Genomic DNA, 20,140 nt, shown 5'->3' with positions numbered 1-20,140 from the left:
TGAGCAGTGGAGTGAAACCACCATTGGGCCCCTGAGCAAGGCCCTTAACCCCAGCTGCTCTAGGGGTGCTGTACACTGGCTGACCCTGTGCTCTGACCTCAAAACTTGCTCTTATATGACTATATGTCCCATGGAGAGTAAGATGAAATACGTGAAAACTACCCAGAACTCCCAATGGAGATGAATAAAGTAGTACTATCATATAATCATTTGGATTGGATGGGAGAGTCCAGGAGCATAGGAATTAAGGGAGGTGGGGGGATGTGTGACCCCAATATTTAATTTGGCTCCATTCCTCTTCCCCCAAAAATAATCATTTCCCTTTCAATTATTAAGCACTTTCCCCCCTATACCAACTCTCTCCTTTGCGCTTGGGGCAGTCTTGCATTCACCTGAGTCAAAACTATTTTCTCAGACTCAATGAATGCTGCCCGAACCTTTCATAGAATACTGGCTTTATTCTTAAAATTTAGTCCCACATTTGACTATGTATATCAGAGCAAAAGCCAAGCCATTTCTCGAAGCAATGGTATGCAGAGCTAAAAAACAAGATGCTGTTGAGGTACAGAACTGAGGAAGACTATCTACATTTTTATCCAGCATTAAAGTATCTCTAGAGCACAGAGGGCTCCATAATTCTTAAATGTAAGACATTTGGAAGGCTCTTCCTACAGCTGGTTGCCCAGCCAAACTGAGAAGTTAGGGAAGATTAGCCTTGGGAAGAGAGAAAAGCCAACGGTCACTCTGAACACACAGTTACTGTGAAGTCCTTGTCAGGGCGTGTTAGGAAGCATTAGCATTTACACTCTACAAAAGATATGTGGTCAAATGTTTGAAAAATGACAAACAATGTATGTGTTTCCTTCAGCAACATCTTAAAAACTGAGTAGACCTGAATGGAAATGGTATGTTTTTTGGTTATACACAAGTGATGAACTATTGGCTCTAATGAACATTTATTAAAATATGTGAAAAAACTAAACTTCCTCCTTGTGTATGCACAAATGTTTTGCCCACATGTCATCACACATACATTATGAGAGAATTTCTTGAATTTTCAAAATACAAAAATACTGAACATCAAAGTATTTTGATAGAATTTTAATTTTTTGTGAAGTAACTCAGATACAAATTACAAAATACAATTTTGCATTTAAAATATGTATTTTAAATACATGTATCATAAATACTGGCCATCCCTGACCTGCGTAATACCATACTGGTAGTGAAGCATTGTGATGACAGCATCATACTGTGCAGGTATTTTTCAGTGGCAGGAACTGGGAGGCAAGTTAAGGTTGAGGTAAAGTTGAACAGAACAAAGTACAGAGATATCTTTACTGAGAACATGTTCAAGAACGCTCTGGACCTCCGATTGGGGTGAAATTTGTACCATTCGAATAGCACAAAGCTAAGACAACGCAGGAGCAGCTTAATGCCTACTCTGTGAATACCCTAGGATGGAGCTTAATGCCTACTCTGTGAATGCCCTAGGATGGAGCTTAATGCCTACTCTGTGAATGCCCTAGGATGGAGCTTAATGCCTACTCTGTGAATGCCCTATGATGGAGCTTAATGCCTACTCTGTGAATGCCCTAGGATGGAGCTTAATGCCTACTCTGTGAATGCCCTAGGATGGAGCTTAATGCCTACTCTGTGAATGCCCTAGGATGGATCTGCATAAAAGAATGGAAGAAAATCTCCAGATCCACGTGTGCAAAGCATGTTGCGTCATACCCAGGAAGACTCGACTGTAATCTGTACAAAAGGTGTTTCAAATAAATACTGTGTGAAAGGTCTGAATACTTAATTCATTGTGATGTTTCAGTTTTTTTTATTTAAAAAATTACCAAAATTGATAAAATGCTGTTTTTGCTTTGTCATTATGGAGTGTAGATTAATGAGGAAAAAAAATAAACAATTTTAGTATAAGGCTGCAACATAAAATGTGAAAAAAATGAAATGGCATGAATACCTGCTGAATTCACTGTAGACTTTTGCAGACATGCTCACAACAGACAGGAACAAATATGTATGATTTTAGGGTTTTAGGGTGAGCTGGGTCAATGGTAGCAGAGATGAGTCAGTCTGCAAAAGAAGGATTGTTCCAGGGTTGCAAACTCTCGCGCATCTGGCGTGACACTCATGCTTCTGCTCAGGCATGAAATCCCACGGCAAACCTATATATGGGTTAGAGGAACCTGAACAGATAGAAGTAGTGAGTGACACAGGAACTGCGAAACAGAGCGAAATTATGTGTCAATTCATGGACTTCATTTCTGTGATCACCTGGGAATGCTCACAGTGGAAGCAGTGAAGTACAGTATGGCTGTTAACTAAATAAGGAGGAAGGTGAGGTCTAAGTCTACTCGCTCGTTTATGCGATGGCAAGTAAGGCTGAAAAGATATTCAACTCCTTTGAATTTCAAGAGAAAGATAACACGACAAAGTGGTAATACTTTACTTCCATAATATATTATGCTATTGCTTATTATATGTATTAATAAACCACAAACAGTCTTAGTTACATACTGATCTCATGTTAATTCATCATTACTGAATCGTGGCACTTGTTTTATCTCAAATAGTTACTGTATTTGTTACTATATCTGTTAATTCTGTAAACCTTTGTGAACTACTGAAGGAACAATTCATGAATAACACAAGTGAAACACTGATCTCATGTTTGTTCATCATTATCAATCATCCTCTCCCACCTCTGCCAGCATTTTAAGAGAACTCTGGCTGTTATTGTCATGGCAATTAATTAACAATCTTTTATCTCGAGTAGCAATTATATTTGTTCATAATTTGTACTTAGCGACAAATTGTGATAGCGTGTTGCAGGAATTTGACGAATACCCCATTCTAAGAGAAAATGTAATACACAAAAGAGTGGGATTTTACCAGAGAAACTAACTAATGGGAGAGTAAGCAGAGGTGTATGTCAGGGTGCCGTATGTACTATAGAGCAGAGGTGTATGTTAGGGTGCCGTATGTACTATAGAGCAGAGGTGTATGTCAGGGTGCTGTATGTACTATAGAGCAGAGGTATATGTCAGGGTGCTGTATGTACTATAGAGCAGAGGTGTATGTCAGGGTGCTGTATGTACTACAGAGCAGAGGTGTATGTCAGGGTGCTGTATGTACTATAGAGCAGAGGTATATGTCAGGGTGCTGTATGTACTATAGAGCAGAGGTGTATGTCAGGGTGCTGTATGTACTATAGAGCAGAGGTATATGTCAGGGTGCTGTATGTACTATAGAGCAGAGGTGTATGTCAGGGTGCTGTATGTACTATAGAGCAGAGGTGTATGTCAGGGTGCTGTATGTACTATAGAGCAGAGGTGTATGTCAGGGTGCTGTATGTACTATAGAGCAGAGGTGTATGTCAGGGTGCCGTATGTACTATAGAGCAGAGGTGTATGTCAGGGTGCCGTATGTACTATAGAGCAGAGGTGTATGTCAGGGTGCCGTATGTACTATAGAGCAGAGGTGTATGTCAGGGTGCCGTATGTACTATAGAGCAGAGGTGTATGTCAGGGTGCCGTATGTACTATAGAGCAGAGGTGTATGTCAGGGTGCCGTATGTACTATAGAGCAGAGGTATATGTCAGGGTGCCGTATGTACTATAGAGCAGAGGTGTATGTCAGGGTGCCGTATGTACTATAGAGCAGAGGTATATGTCAGGGTGCCGTATGTACTATAGAGCAGAGGTGTATGTCAGGGTGCCGTATGTACTATAGAGCAGAGGTGTATGTCAGGGTGCCGTATGTACTATAGAGCAGAGGTGTATGTCAGGGTGCCGTATGTACTATAGAGCAGAGGTGTATGTCAGGGTGCCGTATGTACTATAGAGCAGAGGTGTATGTCAGGGTGCCGTATGTACTATAGAGCAGAGGTGTATGTCAGGGTGCCGTATGTACTATAGAGCAGAGGTGTATGTCAGGGTGCCGTATGTACTATAGAGCAGAGGTGTATGTCAGGGTGCCGTATGTACTATAGAGCAGAGGTATATGTCAGGGTGCCGTATGTACTATAGAGCAGAGGTGTATGTCAGGGTGCCGTATGTACTATAGAGCAGAGGTGTATGTCAGGGTGCCGTATGTACTATAGAGCAGAGGTGTATGTCAGGGTGCCGTATGTACTATAGAGCAGAGGTGTATGTCAGGGTGCCGTATGTACTATAGAGCAGAGGTGTATGTCAGGGTGCCGTATGTACTATAGAGCAGAGGTATATGTCAGGGTGCCGTATGTACTATAGAGCAGAGGTGTATGTCAGGGTGCCGTATGTACTATAGAGCAGAGGTATATGTCAGGGTGCCGTATGTACTATAGAGCAGAGGTGTATGTCAGGGTGCCGTATGTACTATAGAGCAGAGGTATATGTCAGGGTGCCGTATGTACTATAGAGCAGAGGTGTATGTCAGGGTGCCGTATGTACTATAGAGCAGAGGTGTATGTCAGGGTGCCGTATGTACTATAGAGCAGAGGTGTATGTCAGGGTGCCGTATGTACTATAGAGCAGAGGTGTATGTCAGGGTGCCGTATGTACTATAGAGCAGAGGTGTATGTCAGGGTGCCGTATGTACTATAGAGCAGAGGTGTATGTCAGGGTGCTGTATGTACTATAGAGCAGAGGTGTATGTCAGGGTGCCGTATGTACTATAGAGCAGAGGTGTATGTCAGGGTGCTGTATGTACTACAGAGCAGAGGTGTATGTCAGGGTGCTGTATGTACTATAGAGCAGAGGTGTATGTCAGGGTGCTGTATGTACTATAGAGCAGAGGTGTATGTCAGGGTGCTTTATGTACTATAGAGCAGAGGTGTATGTCAGGGTGCCGTATGTACTATAGAGCAGAGGTGTATGTCAGGGTGCTGTATGTACTACAGAGCAGAGGTGTATGTCAGGGTGCTGTATGTACTACAGAGCAGAGGTGTATGTCAAGGTGCTGTATGTACTATAGAGCAGAGGTGTATGTCAGGGTGCTGTATGTACTATAGAGCAGAGGTGTATGTCAGGGTGCTGTATGTACTACAGAGCAGAGGTGTATGTCAGGGTGCTGTATGTACTACAGAGCAGAGGTGTATGTCAGGGTGCTGTATGTACTACAGAACAGAGGTGTATGTCAGGGTGCTGTATGTACTATAGAGCAGAGGTGTATGTCAGGGTGCTGTATGTACTATAGAGCAGAGGTGTATGTCAGGGTGCTGTATGTACTACAGAGCAGAGGTGTATGTCAGGGTGCTGTATGTACTACAGAGCAGAGGTGTATGTCAGGGTGCTGTATGTACTACAGAACAGAGGTGTATGTCAGGGTGCTGTATGTACTATAGAGCAGAGGTGTATGTCAGGGTGCTGTATGTACTACAGAGCAGAGGTGTATGTCAGGGTGCTGTATGTACTACAGAACAGAGGTGTATGTCAGGGTGCTGTATGTACTATAGAGCAGAGGTGTATGTCAGGGTGCTGTATGTACTATAGAGCAGAGGTGTATGTCAGGGTGCTGTATGTACTATAGAGCAGAGGTGTATGTCAGGGTGCTGTATGTACTATAGAGCAGAGGTGTATGTCAGGGTGCTGTATGTACTATAGAGCAGAGGTGTATGTCAGGGTGCTGTATGTACTATAGAGCAGAGGTGTATGTCAGGGTGCTGTATGTACTATAGGATAATTGTGAGTTGGGGTGTAAAATGGATGAACACCTCTGGGATAAAGAGATATAAGGAAAAAGCAATTAAAGGTATGGTAAATGTGGCACACAGCATGCTGATAGAAAGAAATGCCCAATTCTTGGAAGTGTGTGCAAATAGAGCAGCAAAAGAGGACAGAAGGGCACGGGTGCATGCATCGCACTAACACTGTGAGTAAAATCACAGAGGACTTTGAACAGCTTGAGTTAATGGTCGAGGTAAGTAATGAGGCAAGCCGGGATAAATAGATTATTGAGTTGAGAATAAGCTGAAATGTAAGCTGGCTCAGTGCTAATTCTGAATACAGAGATAAGAAGTACCATCTCCCCATATATGTGATAAAAGGGAACAACTGTAGTTTCATAAGTTGCCCTTTAGTAATCAGCATGGGCCTAGCAAAGCATGTGGATCAAGGGCATATGAAGTGTGGAACAGCAGGACTGCTGGTACTCAAAGCAGAAGCTCACCGCTATGCAGTACACATGGCTAGGCGGATTCCATTCCATCATCTCTGGTGTCACTTGTTAGAACTGAGCGGCCCTTGGAAAAAGGCATCATCGAAAAAGTGACTCAGCCCATGGAGTGGTTAACAGTCACAGTGCCGGTTTTCAAGCCTAACATAAAAGAAGGCTGGTGCTGTTTAGATCTCAGGAGATTAAACCGTACAGTTAAGAGAGAGAACTATGTGCTTCCAACAATGGAGGAAAGAATGCAGTGATTCTGAAAAGTATTCACAGCATTGGATGCTGCTATCAGCGTATAACAAACACCTCTTCTCATGGCAAGCCACAAGCTGACCGCTTTCATCCCTCATTTCGGGGGTTGGGTGTCGCACAGCGGGCTAAGCCTCTGTGCCCCAGATCAGATGATTGCTGGTTCCAACCCCGTCCTCAGCAGAATAGTAACTGAGGCCACAGGCCTCACACAAGCTCAGACAGAAGGGAATCAGTTTCCCATGGCAAAATCATCACACCTAATCCAGAAGAGGATATAGAGAAATCCCCACAACCACAAAATAGAGCAGAGTTAAAGAGGTTTTTGGGAATGGTTAATTAAATGGCAAATATATGCCAGTCATCTCCACCAAAGTACAACTCCTGTATGAGCTGCTGAAAGAGCGAGTGGCATAGCGGCCTTCCAGAGGCTGAAAACCCTTCAGACTTCAGCACCTTGCTTTCTTTGTAGAACCTCAAGCGAGTTATGGTGATGTTGGCTTATGGCAGCAGTTTTGGATTCTGGAATCTTACTCCAGTGAGTACTTGGTGAGGATTCGACACCAGTAGCAAAATGTTCGAGACGGCTAAGTGATGCTGAGATCCATTTCAGACAAATCTAGAAGGAATGCGATGCCAGTGTTTGGCCATGTGAACATTTTAAGTAGTATGTGTGTGGGCGAGGCAATTTCCAACTGGCCACAAACATCTGGTCGCTCTGATACACTGCAAATGTCTAGAAAAAGTCCCAATAAGATGTCAGTGCCTGCTAATGAGGTTCATATGCTTCAGTGCAGTGGCATCCTATGCACCAGGGAGGGCGGCAGCTGTGGCTGATGGTCCCTCCAGGGGCCCCCAGTAGTATTTCAGGGATGATCCTGCAGGAGAGACAGTGTGGCAGCACACGTAGAATGAGTCAGCTTCCAGCTTCCCCGCACTGCAGGAAACCAAAGACAACAAAGAGGCTGATCAACAGCTCCAGTCAGTACTGTGCTTCATTTAGCATGGATGGCCAGAGCTTGAGGGGGAAGAACCTGTAGGTGTGAAAGAGTACAATTAAGATTAAGATTAAGAAATTTATTGTCATATGCATGGTAAAAACAGTCAGTTACACCGTACAATGAAAATCTTACTCCACATGTTCCGTTGCATCGACCTAAACATAGAACATTAAACATAGAGTGACAATACAGTGTGCATTACAAAAAAAGGCTACAATCAGGCAAGGGGAGAATTGTCAAAGGTAGATTGCTTAGTGGTCAGGGGAAATTGTACAGCATCTCCCCAAGTTACGATGGGGTTACTTTCCGATAAACCTATTGTAAGGCGAAAATGTATTTTAATACGGTAAACCTAACCCGTCAATCATCATAGCCTAGCCCAGCCTACCTTTAAAACATGCTTAGAACACTTTCATCAGATTACAGCTGGGTGAAGTTATTAACACAAAAGCTATTTTATAATAAAATGTTGAATATCTCATGTAATTTACTGAATAATGTACTGAAAGTGAAAAACATTTATCCAATCATAAAGTTGAAATATCGTAACATGGACCATCATAACCTGGGCAGCAACTATATTGTGATACCTACAAATATAAGGAATGAAATACTGGAAAGGATTCATGATGGCGAATGAAGGGTGAGTGAAATGTGGAAAGAGGACAAACCAGGCTAAAAACACAAAAGATATCGCAACAATAGTTCAGCAGTATAAGGTACGTGAAATGAGCCGTAAATGAGGGGCACACTGCCTGCTGGACCCTGGCCGAATGGGGCAATTGATCCATCTCAGCATAAGGGACAGTCCTACTTGCTAGTGCCAAACTGCTATTCCAGGTTTTTAAAGATTCTTCACTTATCTACGGCATCCGGTGGGCAGATTGTTGGGAAGCTTAAAGCCGCGTTTGCACATCTTGGCATCCCTGTGGTGATAGTGTCCGATAGTGTCCCAGAGGAATTCAAGGACTTCATCAGAGAGTAGGACTTCATCCGTATCACCTGCAGTCCACACTATGCTCAGAGAAAAGGGCAAACTGAGAGGGCTGTACAGGTTGCAGAAGGGATTCTCAAGCAGAAAGACCCCATCCCAGTACTGTTGATATACAGAGCCACACCATCCCCTCCACTGGAGGCAGCCTGGATGAGCTTCTGATGGGCCGGCAGGCTTGGACAATGTTGCCTATCTTGCCAGAGAACTTGGATCCAAACCAACCAGACAGGAAGGTAGTGAGGCCAAGCAGGAACACAGGAACACTGTGAGGAGAGTCCTGGTGCTGAACCTGAAGAGAGATGCGTTAACAGGGTTTGAGGCTGCTGGGCCCCCTATAATATTCAGTGACGGTGCAGTTGTTGACCGGAGTGGAGGGTTGGATTTGGGATCCAGATTAAATTGCATTTTGGGCTGGACATGAAAATATGGGGCAAATCAATTCCAGTATTTGTTCAAAACCAGGCATTTTATTTTCCAATATGGGCCAATCCCATAAAATACATAAAATCCCATTGTGGTGGAGGCCCCAGTAAGATCACGTGAGCCTGGCTGAGTCAGTTCAGCCCCTGAGACTGCGGGACACTGAATACATGAAACCGAATGACCAGTGGAAGTTGGGGACACCAGTGGTTATACAAGGGCCCAGTTTGACCTCAAGCCCTTACACTGTAGGGACGACCCAAGGAGCAAAATACAGGAGGAACTGGCTTCACCTAGTAGATACAAGATACAATTATTATACAAGTACAACATGTACTGAAATGTACCCTGAGCAACCCTTAGACTGTGCAAATCAAATCAAAAATAGAATTAAGAATAAGTCAACAGTTAAAAAAATCTTACAGTAAACTAAAAAGTTACAATAACTAAAAATGTATAGTACTAATATAAGTAAAAATGTAACTAAAATGTAAAAGTTCTAATATAGGAAATAATCTTAAGGTTAAAAAACTGTACATGTGCATATGATGACAGAGCTTTGTATTTAAAGTGTATCATCTGTGGGACCCATAGCCAGAGCCGAGCAGGGGATGTCACACATGAATGACAAAGAAATGACAGGGACTGAAACTGGCCAAGCAAACACGGCTATGTCCACACAGGGGACAATCATAATCACTTGTCCAGGCAGAGTGAGCAAGCCAGTTCTGAGGCTGTATTGATAATGTTTCGGTGAGAGATGGAAATAATACGGACTACAAGACATGCAAATTTCACAAGGCATATATTGATGTCTGGGATATTGTGAGTAAAAGTCCAGAAACGTTCAGGAATGAAAATTGACCATAGCTGTTAAAATAAATTTTTTGTCTATGTAGATTGTTTTTGCAGTAGGATGTATTACAACTGAGCTACCTATTCAAGAGTTATGCAAAGATTAAAAAAGTAAAGACGTGTGCTGAGCCAGAGGCGTGGTTAGCACTGCTGCCTCACATCGCGAGGGACCATGGCTTGAGTTTCCACCCCCCCACCTCAATCCAAAAATATGCTGAGGTGAATTGGAGTTACCAAGCTGTCCATAGCTATGAATGGTGTGCACACCCTACAATGGGTTGGCACACCAACCGGGGTTATTCCCTGCTTTCCACCCATGGCTGTTAAAATAAACTTTTGACTTCGTTCTCCCTGCCTCGTGCCCGTTGCTTCCGGGATAGGCTCCGGACCCCCCGCGACCCAGTAGGATGAGCGGGTTGGACAATGGATGGATGGATGGACTTCGTTCTGTGTAGATTCTGTTAGCACTGGGGTATTTTACGACTGAGCCGACTATTCAAGGTTTACACAATCCTAAATAGGACACGTGGATACAGAAAATGGATGGATGGGTCTTTGAGGGGGAAGATGTAATGTGTGGAGTTACTGTTTAAACCGAAATGCTGCAGATTGGTTACACAAGAACCTGCGTTATTGAAAACCCTCTGGCGCGATGGTACACGACTTGGTTAGCAAGGAATCTGGATGTAGATGTTTAAATATGTTTCCTTGTTAATAAACAGAGCGATACTTGCAGTTCTCAGCTTCCTCTTGCTTATTAAATGTTGTATAGACATTACAAGGTCCAAGGACTCGCGGGGATCCGCAGAGGTTTTTCACGGAGAAATTATTTCAGGACACTTGGAACATGCTCTCCCACCTCTGCCAGCGTAACTCTCGCTGTTATTGTCATGGCAAAAGGGGCGGTGCTCAGAATGCTAAATGCCGATAATTGTGATAGGATTGTATTGAGAAAAAGTTGATTTTTTTTTTATATATATTTTTTCTTTTAATAAATTTACCTCCGAGGAAGGTTAGATTTCTTTCATAATCCGAGTGTAAAATCTAGCTAATGAATAATATTACTTTCATATCCTTTTTTGGTCATTTTTCACCAAGGGTACTAATGCTTATGAGGACCAAGGAAAATACAAATGCTAGACATGTTTAATTTAATAAAATGTTATTAATAAAATATGTAGGCATATATTTTCATTGGAGGTAGGTTTAGTGTTTAAATTGCCAGTTTTATATTCCTTTTCTAAACAACACAATAACATAAAATGCATACATATAGTGTCCCAGTGGAAAATTATACTGTAAAAGTCTATGCAACTTGATCACTGAAAAGGGCGCGTACGATAAGCAAATAAATGAATAATGAATTGGCATATCCATCGCCCGTCTATATCGTTTAACGAAAAAATATGCTATATGAATACGAGATTGAATTGGCGAGCAATTCCGCGTTTTTTGGATCACTGAAACAGGGTCTGATTGAGACGATCTCGGTCGTTTTCGTATGTGGCGCTGCAGTAAAGAAAAAAGGTAAGTCTTCATTCATGTAGGCTAATCCTTCATTCATATCAGTTGCAAAACCATATAATTACACCATTCTGTCGCAATTAATAAAAGCGATCGCAATTTTCATCTGCCAATAGAGGCATTGCAAAACGCACACACATTTAGGTATTATAAAGTTGCAATATAATCCGTTCTGCTTCTATATACTGTATATATATTTATTTATTTTCTTGCGTTGCCTTGTCCCCCCGCACGCGCGCCCTCTCCCCCTCCCTCCGCAGATCGCACGCTCCTGCACGCGCCTCCATGACCGCCTCCTGCGAAAGAGAAGCGAAGCGGCGGCGCGGGGCGGGGCGGAGGTTGTGGCGGCGTGGGATTGCTTTTCTCGCCTGTAACCTCAATGGTCCACATCTGGAATAAAGGCTGACAGCCAGACCTGACAAGGTAAGTACATTACAGCGATGCATTTTACCAATTTTCTGCCGGTATGTCGAACGTCTCAAGCGGCGCTTTTTCCTGGAAAAGATTAACCTGCTCCCTCCTTACACCCGGTATGTGTAAATATTACACTGCCAAATCTTTGTCTCCGGCTTCGCAAAAATCGAAGTGGAGAGTACTGCAATTTGTCACAGCCTGGCAGTGTGTTATACGTGCGTTTAAGGTGTGTCGCCTTTGCTTTCGCCGCTACAGCCCGTTGCGGTCTTTGTATTGAATGGTGGTGCCGTAACCGGTGCCATGCTAGGGGCGTGTTGCCACAGCCTGTAGCGAAAGGACATCCCGAATGATTGAATGGTTCAGGTAAATTGTACGAACAAACACATTCATACAGTTCTGAAATGACATCCATTTGCATTTTAAAGGCATTCTTTTATCTGGGGCCTGGATATGTGGATGTCATGTTGAATTCTCTACGGAGTCTTTGCACTGCAACAAGACAGCAGAACCATAGGATATGATGCTTTCATCAAAGCAGACATTAATTTCACACATGTGAAACTGTTAGGTACATTTTCCTTTGCATACTGTTTTTGTCTTCATAAAGCAATTATTCCGATCTGTCCGAAGGATAGATACGGTTGCAAATATTGTTCTCTGTACATTTCTGCTGGTGTATGTAAACGGACAAATTAACATAAGACGAATGCACAATATGAATACATTCAACTTAACCTAAAGCTAATTATAACTAGTTGATAAAAATCAGAGGTTGCTGAAAAATCCATCGAGTCCATCGTCTTTTCAGATCAAGTGAATTATCCATTCACTGGAAACAGTATTTCACACAATGTCGATTAAATCCTGCGCAGAAATGCAAATAAAACCTAATTATGCTTAAAAAAGTTAATATGACGAACGTTAAAATAGATAATTGTCCGTTCCTTTACATTATAATATAACCTATTTGAGTGCCGTTGAAACACCCATCACGTGACTCCAATTAAATAAACGCGCTTACAATTCAAATTCACTAAGATTACCTTATGCATTCACCTTTGAATAAATACACCCTCCCATGTTTGTTCTCCTCTGATAAAACACGGGGTTTTTATGACAGTTTTACATGAAATGTCTTCACAATAAGTTGTTCAATAAAATCAGTAAGAATGGTACAGTGGCCTATCTAGCTGAAATCGAAAACTGAAAGTTGAAGTTATAAGTACAATGGTACAACGTGTCTCCTTATCCTAAGAAACATATGAATTGTATATGTTATGACTTCCTTAGTTAAAAATAAGATTGTTATTTTTGAGTTGCTTACATTGTTTAAAAATGCCTTACATTAAATGCAGATAATTTTGAGTGGTAGCTATAATGTAACAAGACCAGTTGATAACTGACAGTCCTCTGAGCAGTAGAATACTTAATGTTGTATTATTTAAATTAAGCTAACCTACAATTAATAAATAATGGAAATAATGAATGTAATTAGCAAAAATCTTTCCTGGGATGAAACAATGTAGCTGTGGTCGCACTCAGAATAAATCCTTTAGACTAGTAGGCCCTGATATCTTAATTTTACTGGCTTTTTTATTTTTTAAATAGTGACAGACTCTGACACTTTCCCCACAGGTCCCTCTGAATACCCAGCCTGGTGGTATTTTATATGCCAGTTATTGCCAACAGGAAAAGACTGTCCTGTTCCTGGTAGTTTTTCTCCTTTATAATAGCTGTGGTGCAGAGGATTGGGAAGTTTACTGGTTGCTTATTAATATAAACCTGAACGTGGGTACTAGAAAACAAGTTTATTTCCATCACTTTTATCAAACATTTGAAAGTTGAATGCATGCACTTAGTGCCTCATGTTAATCACTTCTGGGCAGCAGGCTGATAAACCATCTGCTAAGTGCTTCTCTTTATCCATCTTTGTATTCTCCCAGGCTCTCAGCATACTGTAGCCAAAGCTTACCGACACAAACCGCTTTAAATACACAGACACACACAAAACTACAGGATATAGGGTCAGTGGCACAATGTGTCCCTATAACCACATCAATGGTTTAAATATTATGACAAGTAAAGGACAAGGCAAAAATAACCTTAAATCCCATGTGTTCCATTTGAAGGAATCACAATTTTGAACATGAGATTGAGAAATAGAGAGAAATATTTAATAGCAAAAGTATGTTCCGATATTCTCTCTCTCTTGAATGTTTGAATCAAATATCTGTTGCATGGGGTTTGAATCCTTCTGAAAGGATGATAATACCAGAGACAGTAAGAAAATAGATGTTGCGAGTGAATGTGAATTGGCCTAGATTCTGACCTTAAAAAATGTTTTTATGACGATTTGGTTTTCTGCTGCAGTTTTTACAATGCATTTGAGCTCCGTGGAGTTTTTGATAGTCAGGGAAAAGGAACAATCCAATCACTCGACAATAGATCAGGCGGGACGACACTGATATAAAGCTGGAATAATGTTGCATGCCCGAAAAGAGAAACTTAAAGATTTAAGACTGATACATCAGAGTAGCAAGAAGTAAGCTTAATGTGCATGGGTGAACTGAGGATGACGAAGAAAAGAAGAATATCAAGAGTGTAGGTTTGGTTTCAACATTGGTAGGGACCAAATTAGCCCCAACATCCCCTAAATCTATGCCCTTGAATAAAATGATAATTATTCCTGTTTACGATACTAATGTTTTATATGGTGTTTATACTTTGTGCTTTTCATTTTTAGTGTTGTTAGATATTTGCTGAAGGAGTCCAGGTTACATTGAAGGAGGTGTGATGCCACTGGCCATTCTGTGATTTTAATCTTTCACAGCGCATGTAGCTCATTAACGACCCTGGTGTCCGATCCAGGCAGGCAGCTTTGGGGAAGTCCTTTTTGACTGTGAAATAGACACCTCTGTGGTTATTGGAGTGTGTCCAGTTCTGGCAGTGACAGTGTGGGGCAGGAAGACAGAGATTCCCTTTTTGACCGTGAGGATACCAAAACCTGCGCTTTCGAAAAACCCCACCAAGGCTGTGTGCCTCCCCATCTCTTCCTCTTTCTTGGTGTCCTTTGAATGGCCTTGAAAGTGCAGTAGTTCATTCAGGTGCTTGAGCCTGCAATACACCTGGGTGCACGACTAAACTTGGCTGTACAGGGGAAGCGTTTTCACACTGTGCATAACAGTTTGTGCTGTAGTATCTTCTGGTTTTTTGTTTGAGTTTCTTCATTTTTGTAGCACTATGTTGAATGGCTTTTGCAGAAGTTACCCCTTTTGGAGGCTCACGAGCAGAGCTCAGGTCGTCCATTATGGACAGTTCATACTGTTACAGTCTGCACACAGGGTGAAAGGCGTAAATTATGTTATCGCGGTTTTCCATGTTGACTGTGTGCGTGCAGCCCAGATTTTGGGTCTAGCGGACCTTTTGTGTGTTGGTGCACGTCGACTACGCATGTGCAAGGAATTTGCCTGTGTTTTTCCAGTAGGTGGCAGAAGAAGAGAAGTAAGTTGTTGTAGTGATAGTTATGGGCATTTTTGGTCTTTCGGTAAGCAGCTATAGAAGGTGTGGAAGTACCCCATGCATTTATAACTCATCATGGAAGGAACACAAAGACGTATTCTAGTGCAGTATTTCTTAGAAGGAAATTGTTTAAACAAAAGTTTCCCCATTTCACTACACTGCTTGTATTTGTGTTTGTTGCGATACCTCTGCCCTCTGCTGGCGTGGTGGAGTACCATTGCTGTACAAATGCGCCCGCTGCGACCATCTGCATGCAATAACAAGTGTAGTATGAATGCAGTTTGTGCGCACAACCATAAACAGAGTGTAACGTCATGCGGAAAAGTGCAGTATGAATTAGACTTCACTACTAGCGTCGAATCATAAAGTGAAGCTAACATAGAGGTGGAGATCCTGGGTCACTTACATCAGTGCAATGGAGATGACAGTAAAAGGGTGGAGATAGAGGGACAGGTGAGGAGATCAGATGAGAGAAGGAGGGTCAACAGCTCTTGTTTTACCTTGCATACTGATCTAGGTCCTCTTCTGCAATTTTGCTTGCTGTTTACATTCCTCCTTTGGCTGTTCCCAATGCAGTGTGTGATGTCACGCATGTGACTATTAGGAGCCTTCAGACTTGGCACCCCAGTGCTTTCACTGTAATTTCTAGAGATTTTAAGCATGTCTCCCTAAATGCAACTGAACCCATATTCATCAGTTTGTCAGTTGGAAAACATTGGATAATAGGACACTGGACCTTCCGTCCAGTGCTAGAGATCCATATAACTTCACGGCCCTCATCCTCACTCAGCAAACCAGATTTTACCTTGTTTCCCTCTTTCAACTTTATAAGCTTCTACAACAGCAGCCAGTTAATACCATGACAGTGAGGAAATGATCACCAGAAGCTATTGAGACCTTGAAGGCCTGTTTTGAGGCTACAGACTGGGATGTCCTATGCAAACCATATGGTGAGGATATCGATGACTAACAGAGACTGCATTTCTGGATATATTCATTTCAGTGTGGAGTCCTTTATACCAAAAACCATTGTTTGCTGCTTTCATGACAATAAATCTTGGGTACCAGAGATCTGAAGGTTGTTCTCAAACCAAAAAATGCAGCCTTGAGGGCTGGAAACAAGGAAGAAATGAAGTGGGAGCAGTGGGAGCTCACTGCGTGGATCAGAGAGGCCAAAGCAGAGCACAGGAAGGAGCTGGAGGACAAGCTGGGGCAGAATAATAGTGTTTAGGAAATGTGAAGGGGGATGAAAAATATCAAAGGTTTCAACCAGACCACCGGGACACTAATGGAGGGAAGCCGGGACAGTACCAGTGTGTTACACCCAAATGTATGGTACCTCTTTGTGTTGGTTTTCCACTGGCGTAAAAACTGGTACCACCACTGAATGACATCACGATGTGAGGTTGGGTATTTTGAATTAAAAAAATGGCTATAGTATGTTATAGAGCTGGGTGATGTGCGATATTCATACCAACAGTGCATGTTATGCACATGCAGTTCTTTACATTGCAAGAACCACAATAGTCAGCTAGGCCGAGATCAGACTTTTTCAAAGCTTCATTCTGTACGGCATTATGGGATGGTTTCGCTAAAATGTTTTACTCTGCCTATTGAAATAAGAAAACTTAGCAATTTTAATGATTATCTCCTTTTCAAGATTATCAAGTATATGTTTAAGAAATTCAATTTAAAGTTTACCTCCACTGCTTTTGCATGAGCACTGCATGCATTCGCGAGACAATCATTGCTGTTTAAATCACTTCTAGATGGATTTGTAAGAAATACATTTATTTTGAACTCCTTTTTGCTTTATAATTATCTCAGTGTTTATTACAACAAAATCTCATTGCGATATTTGAAACATTTCCAATATTGTGCAGGCCTAGTATTATTAACCCATCAAAAAGAAAGCAAGTCCCACCCCAAAGTACTGAAGTACCAAAAAAAATACCCCAACTGGTTTAGTACTTTATGTACTGAAACCTTTGGTACTGGTACTCGACCGGAAATCAATACAAAAGGGAGAATACTGAAATTACCAACCAAAAGTACGATGCGGTGGGAAAGTGCCCAAAGTATGTGCTGAGCAGCTATGAGTAGTTCTACAGCACATCTTCAACCAGAGCCTGAACCTATAACCTCCTGAGAACCCACCCATTCATTTATGTCCATTGCAGTGGACATTTTGTTTTTGCATCTATCTTTTCACTGATGTAAGGAAACATATTTATTTCTGTTGTACACTAAAGAGGACATGCTGTGAAATTAAAAATAAAAATAAATTTGAAAAGAGATGTCTGATTTCCTCCAAAGACATAGAAAATCACAATTAACCCAAAACTGAAGGACTCTTTTTTCCCTTGGGTCTCAGGAGGATAAAGGTTTCCACTTGTGTGGAAAACATCCTATGTTGTCTCAGTCCCTAAAAAAGGAGAGACAGAAGTCCTTGATGACTAGCAAGACCAGTGGCCCTGACCTCACATCTAATGAAGACCCTAGAAAGGCTTAGGGCGTACTCACATTTGACCTGGTTGCCCTGTATCACGCCCAAGCATGACTCCCCATTCCCCTGCTAGTCTGTCCTCACATTGCACCTAATGATCCTGGTCTGAGCATGATTTCATCATCATTGTTGTTGAAGAAAATACAAGAAGGAAAGTGCTACAGTATCACACAGCAGAATGTAATTCATGATTAATGTCCTAATTTTATAGTTTATTTGGAGTTGTTTTGGGCACAATGACATAGATTTATCATGTATGCAATGCAGCAATTTTTATTTATTTGTGTTGCACGTATAAGAAGGTAGTCCCGCATTTTAGCAAATATCTCAAAGTTTAGTAATGCAGACTAGTGTTGCATGGGATACTGGTACTGAAATGGTACCATGATACCACATTTTTGAAAACTGTTTGGTATTACATTTCTTTAGTACCGGTACTAATTACTCCATTACAGACATCACTAACACTATATATTGCTCACTATCAAGTTAGAACCATGGACTCAGTATGTCTGAACCACTGCAAAACTCAATAATACTCTATGTCAGAATTGCACGCATCATGCTATATAAAATAAAATGTCAGCCAGTTAAATATGATCTCCCTGATTTTAAGTCAGTGATTTATGTAAGGGATCTTATAATATAGCAAGATCTTATAATATAGCAAAAAGGTTACATTAACATCATCAGACTAGCATCTGGGGATTATTATGTCACGCTGTGTTTTAAGCAGCTAGTTAATCAAGCATAAATGCAGCAAGTTCTTTTTTTATGTTTATTGAGTAGATGAACGAAAGAAAGCAGAAGAAACTGCAGTAACCTTTACAGGCACTTATATTATCTGCAAAAAAAATGGCACAATATGTACAGCCTACCCAATGCATTCCTTTCGGGTTCGGTGCATGTACTGTATAGTGTGCATGTCCGTATGCATGTGTCAGTCACACATCATGTCTGTTTTGCGTATTTGGGCATGGTTAGCAATCACACTAGATGTATAATGTGCTTGAGTGTGATTAACTGTGCTCTGGCCCACCTCATGTACCTGGGCATGGTGTGGAGTGATCACACTAGTCAAACGACTTGGACTTTGGGGGTCAAACGTGCTTGGGCACAGTAAGGATCGACTATTGTGAGTACACCCTTACTCTGGCTGACCTCCATCCCATGGTCAAAACAGCACTGGACCTGCTGCAGTTTGCCTGGTGTTCTCAACACCATACAACCCAGGCTACTTTTGGAGAACCTAAATTCAATGCAGGTGGACAGGTTCACCATAGCCCAGATAATCTGTACACCACAGTTTGTGTAGCTTATGAACTGTGTGTCAATCATGGTCACAAGTAGCACAAGGGCCCCACAGGGGACTGTATCATTCTCCTTCCTCTTCATCATTTACATCTCAGACAGAGTTGCAACACTGACTGATGTCACCTGCAGAAATTCTCTGACGACACAGCAGCAGTTGGGGGTATCAGTGCAAGGCAGGAGGATGAATAGAGGATCCTTTGAAGGACTTTGTGGAGTGGTGCAAACCGAACCATGTGTATTTCAACATTAGCAAGATGAAAGGGGGGTTGTGGTCAAACCCCCACTGTCCCCTGTTGCTGTTAACGGCACCGGTGATAATGTGGAGGTGAGAAGTACTTTGGGTTGCACTTAGATGACAGACTTGCAGAACTAACACAGAGGTGGTGTACAAGAAGGAAACAGTCCTAAGTCTTTTGGTGTATGCAGGTCGCTCCTACATTTATGTATACAGCTCTGGAAAAAATTAAGAGACCACAGTAAAATTTTCAGTTTCATCCCTTTCTCAGTTTATGGGCATGCGCCTGTGCAAAATATAGGTGGTCTTTGGCCTGGCTCTTCCCTACTTCTCATTGATGAAGGGCTTCTTCCTGGCTTTATGGGTCTTCAGTCCTGCGTCTAGGAGCCTGTTGTGAACTTGTCCTAGCAGTGCACTTCATACCACTTAATTTTTCCCAATCTTTTTGTAGGTCACTTGAGGTCATCCTCTGACTTACAGTATGAGGCACTGCCGGATAAGTTGGCGGTCATCTCTGGCAAGTTGCTTCTGCCCTCTTTCTGGCTGGTTTTTGGTTATTTCCAGTGTTTCCTGCTTCACCTTGTTCTTTTGTTCTTGTGTACTGCTGTTTTATAAACTCTGAGCCTGGAAGCAGCCTGCCTCGCAGTGCAGCCTTCTGATAGCAGAACCAGGATTAAACCAAGATTAAAAAATGCAGATGAAAAAAAATATAGCATGATCACAGTTTTTGGGCTGCTGTAACTGGCCCAAAAGAAAATAAAAACACATCACGGTGTACTTAAACAACTCTTTATTTTTCCATATAAAGCTCTCCATTCAGAAAAATGGCTGCATGACTAAGTAGGCCAAATTTATGTCTTTACTGTATGAAATCAAGGAGGGAAAAACATTAAAAATAAAAAAATTCTTAACTTAACTGTCGGTGCTCTGTCTGTTCAATTTTAAACAGT

At 41.8% G+C, this 20,140-nt stretch overlaps 1 protein-coding gene across 1 annotated transcript in view; it reads left to right on the top strand.

The window, feature by feature from the left end:
- The first annotated feature begins 11,462 nt into the window (after positions 1-11,462).
- Positions 11,463-20,140, top strand: part of LOC111840331 (band 4.1-like protein 1) — a 47,365-nt gene continuing 38,687 nt past the window's right edge. Inside the window, exon 1 of the mRNA XM_023805034.2 lies at positions 11,463-11,625. The gene's annotated coding sequence lies outside the window, so the exon portion shown is untranslated. The remainder of the gene's footprint in view (positions 11,626-20,140) is intronic.

The sequence above is a fragment of the Paramormyrops kingsleyae genome, chromosome 6 (genome assembly GCF_048594095.1).
Source record: "Paramormyrops kingsleyae isolate MSU_618 chromosome 6, PKINGS_0.4, whole genome shotgun sequence".
Classification (NCBI taxonomy): Eukaryota; Metazoa; Chordata; class Actinopteri; order Osteoglossiformes; family Mormyridae; genus Paramormyrops; species Paramormyrops kingsleyae.
The sequence above is the reverse complement of the archived record's forward strand: the minus strand, read 5'-3'. Positions and strand labels throughout refer to the sequence as shown.